Below are 21,824 nucleotides of genomic sequence, written 5' to 3'. Positions count from 1 at the left end.
TCAAAAAGAAACAAAATGTTGACATCAATATCAAAAAATAGTTGTTTTCAAATTTTAGAAGGCATACTAATTAAAATTCAAAATGGAAAAATTACCAAATGACATTAATAGTCAATGTTTTCAGAGAACATTACAGATACATCTCAAAAAACTAAGGTCTGAACTTCCATATGATTCAGTAACTCCACTTCTTAGCTTCTACCTCAAGGGTCAAAAAACTCTATTCAGAAAAGACATTCCCATGTTCATTGAAGCACTATTCACAATAGCCAAAATCTGGAAACCCAAGTGCTGAAGAGTAGATGACTAGATTAAGAAACCATGGTGCACATGCACAATAAAATACTACTTGGCTACTGCAAAAAGTTAAAGATGAAATCATGCAATTTGCCGTTACGTGAATAGAATTTGGAGAGTAACATGCTGAAGTTAATAAGAAAAGGGACAGACACAGAATGATCTCTCTCATATGTAAGATATAAAGAAACACTGTAAGGAAATAGCAAATGCCGAAGGCAACAGAAATTGAAAGCTGGTCTTCAGTATTAAGATTCCCGTGGCAATGGGATGGGGAATAAATGGAGGGTGGTGTTGACTAGGACAGTGGTGGGGAAAATGGACTCTGTGGTAGAGGGTATAATGCTAGAATGTTTAATGCATAAAACCTGACCATTGGGCTGGAGCAAAAGTACCAGGGGGGAGGGCATTTGACTTGCAAGTGGCTGACCCAGGCTCAGTCCCCAGTACCCCATGCCAGGATTGATCCCTGAGAGTAAAGCCAGGAATAAGTGCTGAAGCTCTGCCGGTTGTAACCCCAAAACAAAACAGAAAACCTAAATTTAAAAACAAAAAGTTTCTACAGTTATATTTCCATTCCTTGAAGAAAATATATGCACATACATGCAATTTAGGTTCCAATTACTTTTCTTTTTTGTTGTTGTTTTGTTGTTGTTGCTGTTGTTGATGTTGATTTTAGTTTTGCCTGCCTGACAGTACTTTTTTGTTGTTATTGTTTTTAGTTCTGTTTGCCTGAGTGATTACTCCTAGCTCTACATGTGGTGCCTGGGATGGAAGAGCCTTACCCAATTACTACTCTTAAACACAATCCTATACCCATCTATGCAGTCCTGGGAGGATCTGCTTAATAAGAATAAGCAGAATGATTCACCAGATTTCTATTGAGTGCAAGTCTATTTTGTCAATCCTAGGGCTCACATTAAGATTCCTCCAGCTACTGCACTTGAACTCAGATTTGGGACAAAGCTGACTGCACTGAAGTGGGAAGTTTACAGCAAAGACATTGTACAAGAGAATCTCATGTGCAATGAGGTCATTCAACGAGGCAAAACCTAATTTACAATACTGGTCAACTATTTAAAATGGTCCTTAAAATGATCCACTGTTTTGATCATAATATCCAGATCAAATCTCTGGGTATATGATAGTGAGACAGTTATAGTCACGCAGTAGATGCCCCGAAACTTCATCGTTGTCCCAGGGTTTTTACAGGAGAATCCTTCAGCACCTACTGAACCCTGGAATTTTTGGTTCAATGCCAGCGATGATCCTCAAAACTAGACACCAGCTGAGAGGAAAGGGAGCCTGTAGGACTTGATTAATCCCTTGATTAAATAGTAGTTGGAGAATTTTTCACTGAGTGTATAGTTTGCAGCACAGTAAAGGAGAGAGAAAAGAAATACAATGCCTCTTGCAAATATTTTATGTGGAAAATGCCTGTATTATGAAGAAACCCATAGGACCACCTCAGAAAACCAGTCTACCCACAGCCATTAGAAGCAGGTTCTTAATCCATTCCAGATGGTGGCTTTGTTTTTGTCTCAGAGAGCTGTCTACATAAGACACGTAGCCCTACTACCTATTAAGACTTCAAAGGCTATTAGAGATAAGAATCAAAATAAGTATTCAAGAAAGTTCAATAGATGTTTGTTCTCTTTGATTTCTGCTTCTCTGCCTTCACTGTCAAAGGGTTTTTATTGATCAGTTTTCCATGGCGATAATGGGAAAGAGGGGGTTGGAGGGGGTTGGATGAGGAGGAGGAGGAGAAAGAGGAGGAGGAGGAGGAGAAGGAGAAGGAGGAGAAGTAGGAGGAGAAGGAGGAGGAGGAGAAGGAGGAGGAGAAGGAGGAGGAGGAGGAGGAGGAGGAGAAGAAGGAGGAGGAGGAGAAGGAGAAGAAGAAGAAGAAGAAGAAGAAGAAGAAGAAGAAGAAGAAGAAGAAGAAGAAGAAGAAGAAGAAGAAGAAGAAGAAGAAGAAGAAGAAGAAGAAGAAGAAGAAGAAGAAGAAGAAGAAGAAGAAGAAGAAGAAGAAGAAGAAGAAGAAGAAGAAGAAGAAGAAGAAGAAGAAGAAGAAGAAGAAGAAGAAGAAGAAGAAGAAGAAGAAGAAGAAGAAGAAGAAGAAGAAGAAGAAGAAGAAGAAGAAGAAGAAGAAGAAGAAGAAGAAGAAGAAGAAGAAGAAGAAGAAGAAGAAGAAGAAGAAGAAGAAGAAGAAGAAGAAGAAGAAGAAGAAGAAGAAGAAGAAGAAGAAGAAGGAGAGTTCACAAGATCTACCACCTATATTCATAAGCAGGACATAGATACTCTCCATCATTTATATATTGTCTGTGGAAGTCCTAATGATCCAAAAATTCTATTCAATTGTGCAGAGACCAGATGGTCTGCCATCTTAAAGTATGCACCCAAGGGGCCATTGTAGAAACTCTTGCCAATCTCTAAAAATATTATAGCAAGATTGGTAGAATTCTACTTCAAATCCCACCTTAACCTTAACCTGTCCCAACTACTAACTCAAGTTCCGTAGATGGAGGTAATTTTCCCCCAGCAAAGCAAAGGAGTTGAGAAGAAGTAAAAATTTCTTTTAGAGAATGATCCCTCCCTTTGGACCTTGTAGATAGAAATAAACGTTGGTTGTTAGAGACCAACTTGATCCCCAAGGTTTATTCATTTATACAAAAATATATATTTCATTTATACAAAATGAAAATGAAGGAAAGGGTGCCTGGGACTTTTGTTGCTATGAATGCAGGTGTCCTGGCAAAGACTGATTCATATGGCCATTCCCATGAGCAGATATAAGGCAGTTACAGAGCGCCTCTCAGGAGCAGAGATAGAGCTCATTTATCACACATAGAGCAGATATATCACCTCTCATGAGCAGATAGAGAGCACCATGAGATGCTCTTAGTGCAACAAGGACAGAGAAAAAGGAAACTCCTCCCCTGCTTCCTCTCCTAGACCTTGGCAGGGACAGATTCACCAAGAGACAAAGGTTATTGTATGTGATGATCTCAGTTTTTTTAGATTAAAGTTGGGGAGGGGAGTGGAGAGGGAACCACCAACTCTGTTCCAGAAAATTATCTCAACATCTGACACCAAAGAACTTCCAGGGCTTGGTCATGACCTGGGCTGGGCTGCTGGGAGTGTCTGACTGGAAGAAGAGTTTTCCTTGGAACTGTAGAAAGCGGTTATCTCCAGGGAAGAAAACCTTCTGCAGGCTTCTGGTCTGGTCACTTTAGAAACAGCCCCATCTCAGCCCCAACTCTGCCTATCACTGACACTGTGTTCCCCCATTTTGTTTTGTTTTGTTTGGAGTAACATCATGAAATTTGCTGCAATTTGGATGGACCTGGAGGATATGTTAAGTGAAGACTAAGGAGGAAGGAAAAACACAGGATGACCTCAGTCATCTGTGGCATATAGAATAACAGAACAATGGGATGTGACGTACCAAAGCAAAGAGACCTAGATGCTCTGGGTCCGGGGACATGGGCAAGAGTAAGAAAGTGAGAGTAAGAAACTGTGGAGAGGTAGCAAGAAGAAGCGGCCAAGAAGTAACAGGGCAGGAGTTAAAAGTCTCCTTGGTCCTTGGGTGCTACCTGGGTGGTGGAGAGGAGTGGCCGCTAGATAGCCCCATCACAGGGTCAACAGCAGAAACAGCAGGAGGGCCAACTACAACATGCAAACTGAAAAACTTGCCTGTCAAGGAGACCAGGAACACCGTGAAGTTGGCACTGGCAGCAGGAAAGGTGCTAGAACATTGAATGCCTGCAACTCAAACTATGAATGAATGTATAAATCACAGTGCCTTAATAAAAAGATAAAAGGAGCTCCTGCCGCCAAGATGTGATCCCGGGGGCCGCACGCGTGTGCAGCCTCTCAGCAGCTGCACGAGCGTGAATCCAGACCCAGTTAAACCACTTTCAACATGGGCAGCTCCTTGCAGAATGTCTCCAGCCTGAGAACTAAGCTGCGACCCCATGCCCGCCCAGGAGGGGAAAGGTATCTCTCTCTCTAGCCTCTTCCTTTCTGGGGATGAAGGGCGTGGGGACCGCCATATTATGACGACCACAGATGGAGTTTACAAGCTTGCAATGATCCAATATCCAGAAGAAACCTCCTTGGACTTAGTTGTTAAAGTACAGAAATCCAAAAGCGCGCGGCCACGACCTCATTTCTCTTCACAACAGGTCTGACTTTAGTGGGGTACTCCTAACAATAATGGTGAGGTTAGTGTTGAAATATTGAATGTAACCAAAGTAAATAGAAAGTAAAGTGAAATTTATCAGTTACAAGGTGGGGGGGCGCGGGGGTGGGTGGGATGGGAGGTCTACTGTGGTTTTTTTGGGTTTTTTTTTGGTGGTGGGATATGGGCACTGGTGAAGGGATGGTTGTTTCAGCAATGTATGACTAAGACTTAAGCCTGAAAGCATTGTAATTTTCCACATGGTGATTCAATAAAATAAAATTCTTATTTAAAAAAAATTGAAAAAAATAAAAAGATAAAAGGAGAAAGAAAAACCTGATTTCAGAAGGCACGATGACATAAGCACTGATATGTTATCTAATGCATTTTGCACATTGAATGCATGCAAACTTTTGCTACACTTTTTGAAATAAAAAGAAAATTGTATAGCTAACCTGAATTAAAATAAACTAAAATTAAGAATGGAGAGATAGTACAACCGGTAGGATTCCTGCCTTGCACATGCCAACCCAGATTTAATCCCCAGTACAGTAGCACCCTGAGCATCAACAGGTACAGCCCACAAAAAAAAAAAAAAATGCAGAACCGAAAATGGAGTTGAAGGGATCATGCAGGCATTAAAGCGCTTTGCCTTGTTATCAGTTGATAAGGGTTTATTCTTTGGCACCGTATATGAATTTCTGAGCACTGAGCAAGGAGTAATCGCTGAGCACTTTTGGGTATGGGCAGTGACACCCCCCCCGCAAGAAAAAGGGGAAAAGAAATACTCTATGAGTCTAGTCTGAGTACACCTATGAAAAAAATTACAGAAAAAAATTTTTTCAATGAAGCCTATTTAAACTCTTTCAAGGGGCCCTCCCCTGAGAACCACCTCGGTCTGCCCGTCTGTCTCTCCTCATTGCAGGGATTCATGCCCGCCCCCCTTCACCCCCTCCCCCCGCCCCAGCGGCTGGAGTCTTGATCATTTGAGGGTCATGAATCTTCATTATGATTATTGAGATGATGGCTCTGCCTCCCCAAAACTGAACTAGTAAAAAGGTCGCACACAACGTTTTTGAAAGCTTGTCGGTAAGGAGAGATAGGACGGGACGTTTTCACTTGCAAGTCCGTGAAAGCAGAGGAGCGGGTGGTGGGCGAGACCTCTCCAGGCTCCCCACCAGGAGGACCAGCGATCCGGCCACTGGCCAGCACAAGCATTTAAATGACGTTTGATTTTTAGACGCAGGCCAAGGTGCGTCTCAGCGGTAAAGCATGCAGTACTGGCTTGAGGGCAGAAGTGCAGAGCACGAGTGCCACTACCTGCGGAAATAATAAAAGCCTATCTAAAAACGTGTCCCAGCAAATCTCGAAGCAACAGAGCTCGCTCAGCGACACAGAATGTCATTCATTTTAACAAGGCCCTTATTTCCTTCCTACCAGCTCTGAAACTACTATTCCATAAAATTAGCCCCAAACAAAGGTAGCACTATAGCACTGTCGTCCAGTTGTTCATCAATTTGCTCGAGCTGGCAACAGTAACATCTCCATTGTGAGACTTGTTACTGTTTTTGGCATATCAAATACGCCACAGGTAGCTTGCCAGGCTCTGCCCTGCAGATGGGATACTCTTGGTAGCTTGCTGGGCTCTTCAAGAGGGACGGAGGAATCGAACCCGGGTCGGGCATGTACAATGCAAACGCCCTACCCACTGTGCTGTGCTATCGCTCCAGCTCTTCATAAAGGTCATCATCATCATCATCATCATCATCATCATCATTCCATTGATTGTTTTCTCAAGTGGTCTCAGTAACATCTCCATTCATCCTAGCCCGGAGATTTTAGAAACCTCTCTTTCCTCGTCCTTCCTGATGGTGCCAATTTGGAGGCTCTTTCAGAGTCAGGCGAATGAGACCCATCATTGATACTGGTTTTGACATATGAATATGCCCTGGGGAGCTCGCCAGGCTCTCCCATGCATGCAGGAAACTCTCGGTAAACTCCATTTTTAACGTGAAAATCATTTTAGACCTTCCATTCAGATTTCTGCCTGCCCGGTATGTTGTAATTTGTTTACTTAAAGCTAAAACGCAAGTTTGAATTCTCGTGTGTTCTTAAAAACAGCTAGAGCTTTTATTGCATTTCTCTGTATAAGAATAATGTAAAAAAATAGTAAATAAAATAAAAATAACAATAATAAAATAGTAAATAAAATAAACGTTTAAACTTGGTTTGTTCATCACTTGTATCACTTGTCACACCTGTCATCCTGTTGTTCTTGATTTGTTCGAGCAGGTGTCAGTAACGTCTTCATTCGTCCCTGTCATGTGCTAGTGTAGCCCAATGGTATCTGTTGGCTCCAGGAACAGGAAGAGCCTCAAATTGTTCATTCAGGGTCTTGACAAAGAAGTCTGACCATCTCGTAGGTGGGCGGCCACACGGTCTTTTGACATCCCATGGAATCCAGTCGGTAACAGCTCTAGTCCAGCAGCCATCTCTGAATTGCATTACGTGTCCAGCCCATCCGATTTTCATCGACACCTTGGCAAACGAGACAGCATCCCTGATTCTTGATCGTTGAAGGAGGTCGGAACTTCGGATTCCTTCTCTCACTTGGGTGAAACATGATATTCCAAGCATAGCTCTTTTGATTCCTCTTTGAGATACCCGAATAGCGTTCTCATCCTGTTTTCGTAAGGCCCAGGTCTCTGAAATGTATGTTAGTGCAGGAAGAATGGTGGAGTCAAAAAGATGTGCCCGGAGCTGAAGGTTCTTTGTCCTCTTAACCACTTCTTCAATGCTCTTGAAGGCATTCCCAGGGCTTGTACATAAACAGATCGTAAAAAGGAAAAGTTCCTCATGGCCCACCGCAGGCCTCTTTGCTCCTCCTGCTTTATTTATAAGCTATGTGACACTGCAGTGGTGCGCCCAGATTTTCATCTCTAAGTCTGGGTCTTTACAAGACATACACCTTAGCACATCATTTGAGTATCTCAAAAGTACCTCTTACTCGCATGACTAAAGAGATTCTATCACATTAATTTGTGTCTTCCCCAAGAGTGAATGAATCACTGATTCTTCCAGATTTATGATCCAGCAATTTGAGTTCAATAACAAAAAACTTATTTTTCCACATCTAATGTGGTCAATTAATAGATCCTGGTAATAAAAATCCCTAGAAACCCATGGAATTGTATCTTTTTCTGCATTTTCACTGCCATCTCTTCAATCCAACCTATAATTATTTTACACACAGGCTTATGGAAATAGTCCCTGCCAGCCCCACCCCGCTTCTGTCAAAACTCACCTTTGTTTTCCACAACCTGTTCTTGAGGCTGAGCCAAGATGCCCTCCATTCCATACCCATTTGCAGTCCCACTGGCATCATGTTTAAATGTCTCCCTAACCTGTCTACTTCAGTTTAGCTCTAGCCCTCTCCTCACATCCCACCAAGGTTGTACATCACCCCTTCCCTTTCCTGCCAGAAACTTTCTTCTTCCTATTTTATACAGTAGAGTTAATGTCTATCAGTCAGACCTGAATTTAAGAATCATTCTTTGGGGCAGAGCTATAGTACAGCAGGCACGATGCTTTCCTTGCACATAGTTGACCTGAATTTGATTGCTGGCATCCCAAAAGTTCCTCCATTGGAATAGATAAGAGACCACGGTAGAAAAGATAGAGATGATCACTCTGGATAAGAACTGCATACTGAAAGTAGGTAAAAGAACAACCATGAGAATCTCTCACTATCTGTATTGAAAACCATAGTGCCCAAAAGGGGAGAGAGAGAAAGAAGGAAAGTAGACAGCTGGTGGGGAAGGGGGCAAGAAAACTGGGAACTTTGGTGATGGGAAATATACACTGGTGGAGGGATGAGTGTTAGAATATTGTGTGACTGAAACCAAATCATGAACAGCCTTGTAACTGTGTATCTCACAGTAATTCAATTAAAAAAAAGTGCTCCCAGCCCTCTAGGAATTTCAGCACAGAGCTGGAAGTAAGCCCTGAGCATTGCCAGGTATGGCTCAAAATCAAGCAAAGAAAAGAATCACTCTTTACAAATATCTTTCCCTCAAGATTCCTAGACTCTCATGGCACCTACTGTGGAATTTGCCAGGGTTCTAAACTCAGTTGGTAAATACAAAAAGTGAAATTGATCTACCTCATGGGTTTTCTCTATTCAGATGTAGTCTACTAAGGAGAGACTACATCTGCTTGCTTATCACTGATGGCTTACCATCTAGAAGGAGATCCAGGGCATGTCCATTGCATGATTACAATTTTCTGGAAAAGACTTTTTTCCCCTCAGAATGGGAGATGGTGTGGAAAGTATGGCCACTGAACATGATGGCCACTTAATACCTGCATTGCAAACCACAACACTTTGAAGTGAGTCAGAAAGAGAGACAGACATAGAAGGACTGCACTCATTTGTGGAATATAAAGCAACAGAATGGGAGACTAACACCCAAGGATAATAGTGATAAGGACCAGGAGGATTGCTCCACCGCTTGGAAGCCAGCCTCACATGCTGGGGAAAAGGCAGATAAGATAGAGAAGTGACCACCAAGTAAAGGATGCTTGGAGGGCCCGCTGTGGAGGGGAGATGTGTGCTGAAAGTAGATTATAGACTGAGCATGATGGCCACTTAATACCTGTATTGCAAACCACAACACCCAAAAGGAGAGAGAGAGTAAAAGGGAATATGCCTGCCACAGAGATGGGGGAAGGCATGGGGGTGGGGGTAGGAGAGATACTAGAAATATTGGTGGTGGAGAATGGACACTGGTGAAGGGATGGGTACTCAATTATTTTATGGCTGAAGAGTAAACGTGAAAGTTTATAAGTCTGTAGCTGTACCTCACGGTGATTCACTAAAAAAATTAAAAATAATTAGAAAAAAAACAACACCCTAAAGGAGAGAGAGAGTAAAAGGGAATGCGCCTGCCACAGAGGTGGGGGGATGGGATGGGGTGGGGGTGGTGAGAGAGAGACACTGGGAACATTGGCGGTGGAGAATGGGCAGTGGTGGAGGGATTGCAACTTTGCAAGTTTCCTCAGCCTTTACCATAGATTAAGAGTTATCAGTTAAACTTGAATTTATTATTTTTCTGGGAAATTGATTCTTAAATACTTTTAAAATAAAACCTCTTCAACTTTTCCAAAAATCTACAGAAAAGTTGCTTTCATTTTTTATTTATTTATTTTTTTTTGCTTTCTAAACTACTACTCGACCATTTCTCAACATGGGACCAAATAGAGAGACCAGTTCAAAGCTTGTATTTATTCATGGCTAAAGCTGAAACACCTTTGGAATGTTCTTTTTTTTTTCTTGGCATACTAAGACTTATTTTTAAAAAATATTTAAATAGCCCCATTTTTTAAAAATCCACTGCTAAAAAATCCAGGATAGCTCAAAATACCCTGTGTACTCTGGGAATTATTTTTATGATTTTTTAACTAATTGAGGTAAATGACAATATTCAAAATAAAAGAGAATTTTCAGACTCCCTTTACAAACTGTCTTATTGAAAGTGTGAGAAGGAAGCAAGTGTTTCCATGAAAGATGCCACAGGGCTGTCTCCAGCTCATTAATTCTGCTCTCATAGATAGACACATCTCACTGTATTGGCAAGAAAGTCCCACCACTAAATTACATCTGTCTTGGTGTCAATATCCCACGATTTACCGCTTTTCTTCTCTCCTGCCTCGAGGCATATACCCAAATCTCTGTCACTATATTTTAATACTTGCTCTCTGGTCTCCAAATATCATCTCTGGCAAGGGAGCACGAAAACATGCTTTTCTAACATACAACCCATCCTTTTCTGCCCTTGGTTATATTTCCTACAGAATTTTTTACTGAATCACCACATTGATAAGAAATATCTAATTGTTTTCACTGCTAAGTCTTGGACTACTTTGCTTCCCTAACTAAGAAAACAAACAAGTTCTTACATGATACAAAGTGCTCTATTCCAAAAGTTCATTTGATGAATTTTTTAGAATAACTTATCTAGAACCTCAATAGCATGGCTCCATTGTAACACAATTTAGAAATTGTAACTTGTATATAAGCATCTATCAACACATGTTGATAGCATACCAGAAGTAAAGTGCTATGCCATGGAACCTGTTCATGTCATGTTCTCCTCACCACAAGGACTTGGTGTATTTCTTAACCCCGCTTTAATTGAGAGACTGCAGACAACAATGTCACACTGCTTGCTCTGTCTTGCTGCTCTATTCTCCTGAATTCAATCATTCACAAATTCTCTCCAGCAAATCCTTACACTGTGAGTGTGGCCCTGGTGTTGCCAGTGGCAACTCCCCTATCACCATGGTTGTTAAAAGGTCCAATTCAGACTTGGCGTCTGTGACCTGTTCTCATTGACTGCTTTTATTGTCACCAGCACCACTGTACTAATCCTACCAAGGGACATATGATCAATTCTTTTGGACACAACTAGTTTTCCCTTTAGAGTTGAGATACTCTTCTTCCAGCTGCTAGAATGCCAGACGTTTTTGATTGACCAGAGCTGAGTCTTCCCCAGGAGTTTACCTTGGATGAGAGGGGGTCTGCTTTCCCCAAGGCCATGCCTCCTAACTGGGGACAGACTAAAAGCATGGGCTGGTCAATACAAGAGAAGCAGGGCCTGGTGTCCATCACTAACTGTAGGATAGGACACCTCCAGAGCTCTCTTCACAAAGGGTTAAATTTTATCCAATTTTGCTTCCCTTCACAGGTATGATTCTAGAGAATTACACACACACACACACACACACACACACACACACACTACAATAATTAGTGTGCCCTGAAAATCTTAAGGTGTCCTCATCAGATCCAAATTTACTTCACCAGTCTATTCCCTGCTAAAAAAAAAAATTCTGAAAAATAATAGTGGAGTATGGCAGCTCAACAAAATATGTATCCTCTGATGCAGATTCTATGAAAATGTAGTATCTATCCTAGATCAACATTGTTTTAGGGGCATGGTTAGTAGCAACTTATTTTAAAAGTGCACTATTTTTATATTCTGACCAGAAATGATGATGAATTTTACAGGATAGGGACAAAGTTGACAGTACTGGCATCACTCCTGGACTAACATATCACTGCATCACTGTCATCCCGTTGTTCATTGATTTACTCGAGCAGGCATCAGTAACGTCTCTATTTATCTCAGCTCTGAAATTTTAGCAGCCTCTCCTTACTCATCTTTCCCAACGATTGAAGTTTCTTTCAGGGTCAGGAGAATAAGACCTATATTTACTGTTTTTGGTATATCGAATGTGCCATGGGTAGCTTGCCAGGCTCTGCCCGTGCAGGCAGGATACTCTTGGTAGCTTGACGGGCTCTCCAAGAGGTATGTATATACTGTAATCCAGTTGATCAACAATTTGCTCGAGCAGGCCCAGTAATGTCTCCATTTATCCTAGCCCTGAGATTTTAGCAGCCTCTCTTTATTTGTCCTTCCCAATAGTGCCACATTAGAGGCTCTTCAGGGTCAGGGAAATGAGACTCATCATTGTTACTGTATGATATGGACTAACATATACCTTCACTTAATTTTTTTTATTGAATCGCCATGACATATAGTTACAAAGCTTTCATGTTTGAGTTTCAGTCATACAATGATCAAACTCCCATTTCTCCACCCATGTACATTTTCCACCACCAATGTCCACAGTATCCCTCCCCCACATTCCACTCCTTCCCCTGCCTCTATGGCAGAGAAAGTCCCTCTTACTCTCTCTCTCTCTCTCTACTCATGGGCATTATGGTTTGCAACACAGATACTTAGAGGTCATATATTTGGTCCTTTATCTACTATCAGTATATATCACTAAACCCCTTTCTTCTATTTCTTTCCTTAGAGAAAGCATACCCTTGCTGAACTTGAGTCTGGCTGATCTATCAAGAGGTAATAAAGCAGTGTTGAAATCTCTAACTAGTATTGTGTTGCTATCGATGTCTTTCTTCAAATCTATGAACATTTGTTTTAAGTATTTTGCTGGACCCTCATTAGGTGCATATTTAGGAGTGTAAGTTCTTCCTGATGTACAGATCCCTTGATCAATAAGAAATTATCTTCACTGTCTCTTGTGACCTTCTTCAGTCTGAAATCGATGTGGTCTGATACCAGAATGGCCACTCCAGCTTTTTTGAAGGAGTTGTTTGCCTGTAGAATTGTTTCAGGCTTTTGATTCTGAGTCTGCATTTGCTCTGACTGTTCAGAGGTGTTTCTTTCAGGCAACAGAATGTTGGGTTCAATTATCTGATCCATTCTGCTTCTCTGTGTCTATTAATTGGTATATTTAGCCCATTGATATTGAGAGAGATTATTGTTATGGAATTTGTCCCATCTTCTTACTGAAGTTTGGTGTATTTGAGGGGCTTATTTTCTTAAACTATCACTTATATTACTTGTCATCCCTTTGATCTTCAATTTGCTCTAGCAGTCACCAGTAACGTCTCCATTCATCCCTGTCGTGTGCTAGTGTAGCCCAATGGTATCTGCTCGCTAAAGTAGTCATTTAGTTGTCCTAAAGTAGCCCATTTATTTTTTCTTGTAACCATCAAACCATCACTTTGTAGGTGGTGGTCTTTTCTTATAAACTTACAGAAGGAAGAAAACAAAAAGCTTTGTTCATGAAAGGTTTAATTAATTTTATAGACGTAACTAGAGCTATACAACTGTCACATTACTGCTCCCTCCAAAATGACCAACTCTAACTGTGATAAGGGAAATTCTACTTAGAGTAGAGCTGTAGGTTGTGTGCCTTGAGAAAAGAGAAAACCAAGGTCAGAATACACACGGCATGTGGCAAACACACTGGCTGGTTCATCAGGGAGAATTTGTCAGTTAATAAGGAGAGAATTTAGACTCTTAAGGGCAAAGTGTTCTGAAGAGAAGACAAGTACATGTCAACAGAAAATATAGTGTGAAAATCTTTGTATATGTAGATAACACCTACCAAAACATAGGTGAAACAACTGATACCCATGGTGATTTGGTGGCTTCATGTCACCACAGTTTGGACACCACTCTCCAAGGCCAAGCTATCTCCTATTGCTGTCAATGTCCAACTTCCATCAACAAAGACAAATACTTAGTTCTCAATATGGTACCATACCTCAGGGAGAACAATCAGGTATTTGGTGGCAGGTTGATTATATTGGACTCTTCTGTCCTGAGTGAGACAATGTTTGAACTTAGGATGTTGTAAATATTTCCACTTGAGAACTGTTTGCATTTCATCCCTGACTTACGAGGCTGGAGCAAAACTTGCTAAGGAATAAGTATTGCATCTGTAAAACAGTGCCCTGTGTAAAACAGTTCCTGCCTGCTGTCCCCTCATTTGACTTCAAGTGTTTTCTTATCACTGACATTATACAATCTGTCAGATCACTCTTCACCCTCCACCATATGTGTGTATGTTTGTGTATGTCTGTGTTTATTACTTTTTATTTTTTCTTCATGCAAAAATAGACATAAGAGGGGCTGGAGCAAGAGCACAGCGGGTAGGGCATTTGCCTTGCACGCGGCCAACCTGAGTTCAATTCCCAGCATCCCATATGGTCCCCTGAGCACCACCAGGAGTAATTCCTGAGTGCTGAGCCAGGAGTAACCCCTGTGCATCGCCAGGTGTGACCCAAAAAGAAAAAAAAAGAAAAATAGACATAAGATATGTGACACAAACTCAAGATGAACAGAGATTACTCTTTCTTATTTTGCTTTTGGGGTTATACCCAGTGATGCTCAGGGCTTACTCCTGTCTCTGTGTCCAGGAATTACTCCAGACAGTGCTCAGGAGACCATATGGGATGCTAGGGATCAAACCCAGATTGGCCGAATGCAAGGCAAACACCCTACCCACTGTACTATCACTTCAGCCCCAGGATTACACTTATTTATTGTAAATCCCAGTAATTGAAGTGGTATCTGGCACAATATCTTTTGAAGGAGTGTGTGAATACGTGTGGATGGATGAATAAATGAATGAATGGGAAAAAAGAAATAATGAGAAGCCAAACAAAGAGAGGAACTAGCACCTGAAGGTCAAGGACAAGCTTGAACTGCCTATTATCCAACTCTTCAAGATTTAAAGGTAAATTTTGCTGCTTCAGGGAGAGTTAGAACATAAATTTCCGATGCCTGTGAGTACTTTCTAGGATCACATCAATAATCACTTCTTGGTTCCTCTTTCAGTCAGATTCAGTCACTTGTTTGCTCATTCAGTCAACAGAAATTCCTCGAATGCTTGTTATGTGTAAATCAAGAACAATGAAATGATCACACAGGCTCACTAGATGTGTCTTTGATCAATACCTTACTCTTTGTTTTCGGACTTTTTTATCAGATGATATATTAAGAAATATATCATATAAAGAACCCTGTCTTGAATGGTTTCTATGGGCACTTAAGAAATGCCAGGCTCTGAAGCCCCGGTGGCCTCAAACTTCCAGAAGAAAAGCCCAAGTATGCGGGAGTAGGGACTGAGCATGCCGGGCCATGTGACAGCTGGGACATTTGTCCCTTCCCGTCTCCCCACCCCCTTGAGGTCCTGGCTGTCATGTTCACGAACTGTCTCTGGGCTATATTTAAGCACATTACCAACTCGATCCAGAGACATAAATGAATCTCAAAATGGATTAACTCCCTACAGAGGTATCTTCTGACCCCAATCATCTACAATTACAAAATTCCAGGAGGGCACAGCCGAAAAGCAGCCACGCAACTTCTCAGGATATTCATAATAAGCAAAAGAAAATAAATTATCTAGCATCTGTCTGTGGCAGACAGGCTTGAACGGTGATGAGAAAACATAATGGTGGAGGGAAGGTGTAATGGTGGTGGGATTGGTATAGAAATTTTTTTTTACTTCTTAGTAATACTTTATTGAAAATTCATGATAAATAAAAATTCCATTTTTCTCAAAATATCGTTTTCTTTTTCAGTTATACTACATATAAAATTTTTGTATTGAGGGGGCTGGAGCAACAGCACAGCGGGTAGGGCGTTTGCCTTGCACGTGGCCAACTCGGGTTCAATTCCCAGCATCCCATATGGTCCCCCGAGGACCGCCAGGAGTAGTTCCTGAGTGCAGAGCCAGGAGTAAGCCCTGGGCATGACCCAAAAAGAAAAAAAAATTGTATTGAGAGCAGATTCTACTCTCTTTTATTTATTTTTTAAATGAATCACCATGAGGTACAGTTACAGACTTACAAACTTTCGTGTTTATGTTTCAGTCATACAATGTCATTTGTGGAATATAAAGTAACAGAACGGGAGACTTACACCCAAAAATAGTAGAAATGAGTAGCAGGAGAATTGCTCCACAACTTGGAAGCCGGACTCACATGCTGGGAGAAAAGGCAGCTGAGATAGAGAAGGGACCACCAAGAAAGGGTCCTTGGAGGACCTGCTCAGGATGGGAGATGAGTGTTAAAAGTAGACTATAGACCGAATGATGGCCACTCAATACTTCTATTGCAAATCACAACACCCAAAAGGAGAGAGAGAGAGAGCAAATATTGAATGTAATCAATTAATGTGAACAACCTGATGAAAATAAAGTTTAAGAACTTTAAAAAAAAAGAAATGCCAGGCTCTAAGAAGAAAGAGGGGGCGGGGATGTGAGAAAGGAAAGAAAGAGTCGGGATCAGAGAGAGTGAGTACAGTGGGGAAGACACCTTGCATGCAGCAGATCCGAGTTAGGTCTTTGGGGCCACATATTGTTCCCTGAGCACTTCCAGGACTGGTTCCTGAGCACAAATGAGTATGATCCCAAAACATAGAGAGAAAGAGAGAAAGAGAGAATGAGAGAGAGAGAGAGGCTTTATACTGCTCTTGAAAACTCCACTATTTTATGGGAGAGACAATCAAATAAGCAAATTCACAAATAAGGCCATCAAAGTGATGGTAGGAGTTAGTGGGAAACCCTGTGCATATCCCCAGCAGGGACAGCTTTCAAGGCAGATGGGAAGGAAGGATGCACAGTTTCTCAGGTAGACAGGTAGGGAACACCTCAGAGGAAATGAAAGTGGTGCAAGGTTGTGTGCAGGGAGCAGCAAGCAGTCTGCAGCTGCTGAAATGTGGTAAGAGACGTTAGCCAGTTCCATGCTGTGGCTGCGAAGGACCTTGGGTTACCCATGAGCTGGGGCAAGAAGCATCCACCTTCATCGCTCTCCCCACCTACACTGAATCAGCGCATTGTTCATGGGAGGTGTTCAGTGATATCTGACAGATTGTTTGAGCTTGAACTTGGATAGGAAACAGATGCGCAGCTGTAGCTCGAACCCAAGCTATTGGAAAACTCCCTGACCCCATGGACTTATCCCAGGTGTCTAACTTCCTAATCTGGCCCCCAAGGAAAGGTCAATTTTTTGTAATTATATAAGAAGGTCTTATATATATATTATATATAATTAATATATAATTATATAATAAGGTATTATAACCTGGCAAACAACTGGGAGTTTCCTGCCCACATGGGAGAGCCTGGCAAGGTCCCCATGGTGTATTAATATGCCAAAACCAGTAACAAGCTGGGTCTCGTTCCCCTGACTCTGAAAGAGCCTCCAATATGGCATCATTGGAAGGACGAGTAGAGAGAGGCTTCTAAAATCTCAGGGCTGGACAAATGGAAATGTTACTGAGACCGCTCGAGCAATTCGACGATCAACGGATGATATAAGAAGGTGCTAAAAAATAAAATATTTAACACATATAATTTTTCTCCATCTTAGTGCATAATCAGATTTTATTTTAATATCTAGAGGAACAAATAAAAATGATAGATATAATTTAGTAATTACTAGTTTCCTGAAAAGTTGTAGATAGTGACCATGAAATTAATAGAATTAAATTATTCTTGTTTTCCTTTACCGTACCTTCAAAAGAATACCTGTTTGATTTCAAAAGTGGCATTTTCTTTCCATTTATTACATTTGTGTTGCTATATTTGGTTTTGTTGGTTTTGTGTGGGTTTCATCTTTAGGGCAGAAGAGGAGTTAATGATAATGATTGTGATAATTAGATCTTGAACAAAGCATCTAAAATGTCTAAATTAACATTTTAAAAATAAAAAGCAAGTTGGAGCAGGGAGTGTCAGAGTGATAGTACAGTGAGTAGGACATTTGCCTTGCAATTGGCCCACCCTGGTTTGATCTCTGGCACCCCATATGGTCCTCTAAGCCTACCTGAGTGAACCCTGAGCCAGAAATAGTCATGAACACCACCGGGTGTGGCCCAAAATACACACACACATAAAAATTAAATAATAAAAAGTAAGCCTTCTGGAAACTGAAACATTGATAACTGCTTATCTGAAAATATCAGGGACTTGTACAATAGAGCACTAGTATAATCTTTTTGTGGGTGATAGTAAGGGCATAAGTAACCTGCTATGTCTTCTACAAATTGGCTGGTGGTGCTATTTTGGTGCAGAAGTTTGTTTCCTAGCTAATTATCCAAGTGACTGTTGAAAGTGTAAGGGATTTCAAAAGAACAAAAGCAACCGCTGTTGGAGAGGATGTGGGGAGAAAGGGACCCTTCTTCACTGCTGGTGGGAATGCCGACTGGTTCAGCCCTTCTGGAAAACAATTTGGACGACTCTCAAAAAATTAGATATTGAATTCCCATTTGACCCAGCAATACCACTGCTGGGAATATATCCCAGAGAGGCAAAAAAGTACAATCGAAACAACATCTGCACATGTATGTTCATCGCAGCACTGTTTACAATAGCCAGAATCTGGAAAAAACCCGAATGCCCCAGAACGGATGACTGGTTGAGGAAACTTTGGTACATCTATACAATGGAATACTATGCAGCTGTTAGAAAAAAGGAGGTCAAGAATTTTGTAGTCAAGTGGATGGGCATGAAAAGTTTCATGCTGAGTGAAATGAGTCAGAAAGAGAGAGACAGACATAGAAAGATTGCACTCATCTATGGTATATAGAATAACAGAGTGGGAGACTAACACCCAAGAACTGTAGAAATAAGTACCAGGAGGTTGACTCCATGGCTTCGAGGCTGGCCTCACGTTCCGGGGAAAGGTCAACTCAGAGAAGCGATCACCAACTACATTGTAGTCGAAGGCCATGTGGGGGAAGGGAGTTGCGGGCTGAATGAGGGCTAGAGACTGAGCACAGCGGCCACTCAACACCTTTATTGCAAACCACAACAGCTAATTAGAGAGAGAAAACAGAAGGGAATGCCTTGCCACAGTGGCAGGGTGGGGTGGGGGGGAGATGGGATTGGGGAGGGTGGGAGGGACACTGGGTTTACGGGTGGTGGAGAATGGGCACTGGTGAAGGGATGGGTTCCAAACTTTGTATGAGGGAAGTATAAGCACAAAAGTGTATAAATCTGTAACTGTACCCTCACGGTGATTCTCTAATTAAAAATAAATAATTTTTAAAAAAAAGTGTAAGGGATTTATAGCCAGAGTGAGCTTGAGGGTGCAACAAAATTCCTGTGTGAAAAGCACAAGGAAGGAGAGGAAATGTTCCTCTATCCCTCTGGGATCTTCTAGGGCTAGTTGAGCAGCCAGACAAATTCAGGAAGATGCATAGGAGAAAAGGAGAAAAGTAAATACATATGGGATCTACCTGGATGTATATTAAAGTTAGGGGGATAAAACTAGCGCGTTAATCCTCCCCTAAGCACTGGGATAGGAACCTGACACTTCAAGGAGAGCGGAGGCAAACTCAGATGGCAAGGAAAGATGACTGATAAGGACAAAAGCCAGATGCTAGGGGTTGGAGAGATATCACAGCAGGTGTGGCATTCGCCTTGCACATGGCAAACCTGGGTTCCATCCTCAGTACCACTTACGGTCCCTGAGCACTTTTACAAGTGATCCCTGAGCACAGAGCCAGGATAATCCCTGAGCACCTTCCTGTGTGACCTGAAAAACAAAGCAGATGATGCTCTGTAATTAGATGCTTGCCCCGACAAATGGAAAGGTTTCTACAGTAAAAGAATGTTTATGACCAGTAAAAATCCCAATTATGTGTAGTACCACCAATTCTCATTTTTATAAGATAAAAACATTCTTTGGGGCATAGATTAAATATTTTGCCAATATCTTCTATGCAAATTAGAAATTTAAACCACATGACAGAGTGACACATCTTGGGGAGGCCTATTCTTTCCCAAAACCCCTAACTTCAGTAGGGCAAAAGAATAAGCATCACGGAGCTCATCAATGTGCATCCATGCAGGGTCACTAGTTCATTCCAGGCATGTTGTGTCTGATGAGACAGCACCTGGGGCTGATGAATCTCTTTTCACTAGCCCAGCTTTTGGAAGACTGTCCCCAGAATGAGGACTGAGTTCCAAAAGCCAGCATCTGGACCAGAGAAATAGTTTAGTAGGCACTTGCCTTGAATGCGGCCAACCTAACTTCCATTCTCAGTACTATATATGAGCCTGTGAGCCCCACCAGGAGGGAGTTCTGGGCCCCAAGTGTGGGCCCAAAACAGATAAACTGCAGAATCCTAAAAGACTAGACAGAAGCTCTTTTACCTTTTCTTGGTCAGCCTCAGAAGTCACATGGTATCAATCCTCCTGTGTCTGACTCTGTTTCCAAGGAACTCATTGCTCAAAGAGAGGACCTAGGAGTCACTTTTCCAGCGGGGATGGCATCTCTGGTAGAACAAATGGGAAGTGAAACATCTGGGGGAAATATTCTCTACCATACCTGGTTTTTATTAAATTAATGTAACCTAGTTATCTATTGGGGCTGAAGTGATAGCACAGTGGAGAGCCCAGTAAGCTACTGAGAGTATCCTGCCCACACGTCAGAGCCTGGCAAGCTACCCATAGCATATTCAGTATGCCAAAAACAGTAACAACAATTCTCAGAATGGAGACGTTACTGGCGCCTGCTTGAGCAAATCGATTAACAACAGGATGACAGTGCTACAGTGCTACAGTTATCTACTATGGAATTTTGCCAATATCTTCTACGCAAATTAGAAATTTACTCATTCTTGGGGGCCGGAGCGATAGCACAGCGGGTAGGGTGTTCACCTTGCACGCGGCCGACCTGGGTTCGATCCCCCCCCCATCCCATATGGTCCCCCCAAGCACCGCCAGGAGTAATTCCTGAGTGCAAAGCCAGGAGTAACCACTGAGCATCACTGGGTGTGACCCAAAAAGCAAAAAAAAAAAAAAAAAAAAGAGAGCCTCTTTACCAGGTCATAAATGTCAGAAACACCAATCAGCCCCGATGAGATATGTGATAAATATAATGCCTCTTTTAAAAAAAAAATCAGCGCTTAGCCTATTAATAATGTGACTGAGAATGATTTAGAGTACAGATTATGAGTCAACCCTCATCCACACTTACTGGTGAGCAAATTCTGACTCTGCTCGCCCCACTGAGTCGTGCAAGTAACCAAAACCACTCTGAGCCCTGTTTTCTTGTTTATAACAGCATAGTAGTAGTAAAATCTATCTGGTAGGTTTATTGTGGGGATACATTTGCCTGATAATATTCCTTAACTACACCTGATAGTAGTAATCATCGATATATATTTGCAATCTATATATCTATATAGTTGCTATTTCATTTTCCTTTGTGGCACTGTGATTTATAACACTGTTAAAGATAGGTTTTCATACACTCAGTGTGAGCACATGGTGCTCTGCCAGCATTTACTTTTCTCCACCACGTAATTACTATTTATTAACACTAAAGCACCTTCAAATGGCTATAACATCATAATAATGAGTGAGAAAGAAAGAAATTAGAAAGCAAATAATGGATACAATGTCACCATACCAAAGAACAGAAACACTTTTATGGGGAGAGAGAGGAAATCTATGAAAATTGCAGCAAAATATCTAAAGAGTGAGGTGGAAAGACTTGCACAAACTTTTTTCTCTATATCCCCTGAGATTTTTCCCATAAAAAAACCATTGCTGTGTCATTATTAAGTATGTTTTAAGAAACTAGAAGTTCTGCTGACCTATACAAAAAATAATTGAGCTACTTCCTGTTAAAGGAAAAATCCAATTTTTAAAGTTATACATTCTCTGTACTTTCAGTTCCCTTTAAAGCTGATCATATTGATCTGCATTATACTTTGCTTTCGTCGATACAGTGTACCTAGTGTTGTACATAGAGAGACGGGAAAGAAAAGTGGTTTGAAACTTAATGACATGTAACAGTCTGAATCCCTAATGCAAACTTGGTCGATCTCTGTAGCTCAAAAGACCATCTGTCTCCCTTTAATGTCTCAGATAACCATCTATATGTTTCGGCTTATCACTCTGGCCCTAATGCATTTGCCAAACACATGAATATTTAAATATCCAAAACAAT

Source organism: Sorex araneus, chromosome 2, assembly GCF_027595985.1.
Source record: "Sorex araneus isolate mSorAra2 chromosome 2, mSorAra2.pri, whole genome shotgun sequence".
Lineage (NCBI taxonomy): Eukaryota > Metazoa > Chordata > Mammalia > Eulipotyphla > Soricidae > Sorex > Sorex araneus.
Note: the sequence above shows the minus strand (reverse complement) of the source record.